The sequence below is a fragment of the Salmo salar genome, chromosome ssa27 (genome assembly GCF_905237065.1).
Source record: "Salmo salar chromosome ssa27, Ssal_v3.1, whole genome shotgun sequence".
Classification (NCBI taxonomy): Eukaryota; Metazoa; Chordata; class Actinopteri; order Salmoniformes; family Salmonidae; genus Salmo; species Salmo salar.
In genome coordinates this window covers 32,688,474-32,691,101 of record NC_059468.1, presented here as the reverse complement: position 1 = coordinate 32,691,101, position 2,628 = coordinate 32,688,474, and the positions used below count along the sequence as shown (strand labels likewise).

The 2,628-nt window shown below is 40.0% G+C and overlaps 1 long non-coding RNA gene across 5 annotated transcripts; it reads left to right on the top strand.

Annotated features, from left to right (window-relative positions):
- Nucleotides 1-362: 362 nt before the first annotated feature.
- LOC106588975 (uncharacterized) lies at nucleotides 363-2,278 on the top strand. 5 transcript variants are annotated; one of them, XR_001324738.2, is made up of 6 exons: nucleotides 363-526; nucleotides 796-847; nucleotides 1,004-1,140; nucleotides 1,302-1,328; nucleotides 1,461-1,520; nucleotides 1,658-2,278. It is a non-coding gene; the product is annotated as an uncharacterized lncRNA (long non-coding RNA). The 5 variants fall into 5 exon arrangements; XR_001324736.2 differs by having other exon boundaries at nucleotides 971-1,140; XR_006762469.1 differs by having other exon boundaries at nucleotides 363-847.
- Nucleotides 2,279-2,628: the final 350 nt, after the last annotated feature.

Genomic DNA, 2,628 nt, shown 5'->3' with positions numbered 1-2,628 from the left:
AACTGCACTGCAGGGATGTCGCAGAAAATTGAGTTTGTGGTAGCAGCTGCAGAGAGGTATGTGGGTGTGCGAGACTTGACATCAGAAGAGTTACAGGGTGTGTTAAGTGGTGGTGTCCCATCCTTTCAGGTTGTTGGCCTGAAGTAGGACTAAGTAGATTTAAATAGTGGAGTAGGGTGGTGTTCTTTATATATATATATATATATATATATATATATATATAGTTATTTTTTTGTGAATGTAGTGTTAGATGGTAGGGTATTTGTTTCTCAATTTTTTCAAGCAAAGTCTAAGGGAGTGCTCCAGTCTAGTAGGTGGCGGTAATGCAACATTTATTGGATGTCAACCGCCGTTAAACCTCATCGAAGAAGAAGTGTAACTGCATTTACACTCCTTTACGAAATCGAAGCATTTGTAAAATATTTGATTATTATTTGATGCACTTTGGTACTAGCTAGTTCTATCAACGGAAGACAAAAAAACACAATAAGTCGCCCTCTGTCAGCGATCGGTATTACACTCGATGGTATAGAACGGCTAACGTCTTTTAGCTACCAATGTTGACCACTGAGCTTGGGTGTCAACATGATACAAACACGTGTTTTGGTTATGGCAGCCTGACAGCCTTTATGCCATTTACAGTAATTTTATAGAATGTGCAGTTGACTAATGTGTTAGTGTTGGGCTTGTCCAAAAACCTCTAAACTCTTAACCCTTCTTGGGTTAAGAAGTTTGTTACTACTGGTTTATTGTCATTGTTATGAATTAATAAAGTTGTGTATTCGTTGTGCTTAGATATCAAGGGTGCGGCTTGTGAAGACCAGTGCGTTCTTCAGCGTTCAAATAGGTAAGAACATCATTGTTCATTTCATGCTATTGAGATGAGTAGATACACTTGCTTCACTTCAAATTTGACCATGTTAGCTCATCAACGATACTACAGCAGACCAACGCGTTACTTCGCTACCAGTTTTTTACAGAATCTGTGTTATCACCCTGGCAGAGAGACTCACCCTATTCTTCAGAATGGCACGACAATCAAGAGTATCAACTATCAAATAAGCTCTGGCTGCAGTCGCCTGCAGAACAGTGTCTCTGAGAAGTCGAAGAGATTATGTGCTACAACATTTTTAAATAATTGTATATAATCTGGTATATTATCTTCCATACATAAATATATATGATATTATATGACTATTATTATCTGGTACATTATACTACTGCTATATACTATGGTATTGTCATCCTCTGAGTTTGACTTGGGACTGTCAACCTAACTAGCATATCTTCCTTTTTCCCAGGGAGGGCAACTTGCACACCACTTACAGGTGATTACAACCTTTTCTCTCCTATTACGATGCACCTCGGGAGAAAATCCACCGTTTATGCCATTTATTACTCGTAGATCTTTTGAAATGATCCTGAAATGTAATCCTAGTTTCTCTTTTCAACTGCATAAGAGCTGGCTATTGGATGTCAATGAGGTTATTCTTGAAAGGCCAAAACCTTTACTGGGAAAGGTGAGGAGCATTTCCATAAGCTTCATTCCAGTTAAAACACATTTTTGGTCAGTCTAGTGCTTCATTTACATGTACCCCATTGAGAAGGTAAATTACATTAGCATGGCTAACTCTCCTACCTGTGTGTATCTGACCAGCCTTTCACAGAGGGATAAATGCTGTCATCCTTGAAATAGAGAGCAAGACGGTGACTAACGGTCTCCTGAGCAGAGAGGAGTACGAGAGCGTCACCTCTAAACGGACCAGCAGCACCCAGCCTGAGCCATGCTGAGGAATGAAGAGTTCACAGGGACTCGTCACACTCACCTCAGCTGGAGTGACTTTTCCTGGGGCAGCTTTGTTGGAGGAGTCCCTCGTCTCCTTCAGACCCAGCCAGACCTAGGTACCTGCATAAAGCATACCCCTGTCCAGATATGGACTTATGCCCGTGGTGGATGACAGTGGGGTGATGGAGGTTCTCTAGCCTCTACCAGGAGTACTTTTGTTTGTTTTGTTGTAACATGGAAGAAATTGAGCCAGTGACGTTTTAGGAGATACCTTTTTTTAGCTCTTGATGAAATGTGAGATTTAATTTTCTAAAGGAGGAAATTCGTAAGATATTTCCATTACGTCGGTCATTGACTCTGTACCAAAATAACTTAATACATTACCCATTCCACCCTGTTTTAAGAAAAATAATGTTTATTTAAATCTGTGTTCTATTTATAATCATTTAACTGTCAAAAGAATAATGGTCCAAAACTAAATCTATTTCTTCACATCTGGGGCTTTACTCAACAGCAGCCGACTTTACCTGCACTAATTCACAACTATCTCTGAAGCTTAATATGGTGGTTTAGTAGGACCAGACTCAGCATCTCTGTGGATACAGATACCTATGCTTCAAGTACCATAATAATACAGCGTGATACACAATAGCCTACAATGCAGTCTTAGACTGCATCCCAAATGATACCCTATTTGCTATATACGGACCACTAAAAGTAGTGCACTATATTTGTATTTAATTTAACTAGGCAAGTCAGTTAAGAATTTGTTCTTATGGGCCTCCCGAGGGGAGCAGTGGTCTAAGGCAGTGCTAGCTGTGCCACTAGAGATTCTGGGTTCG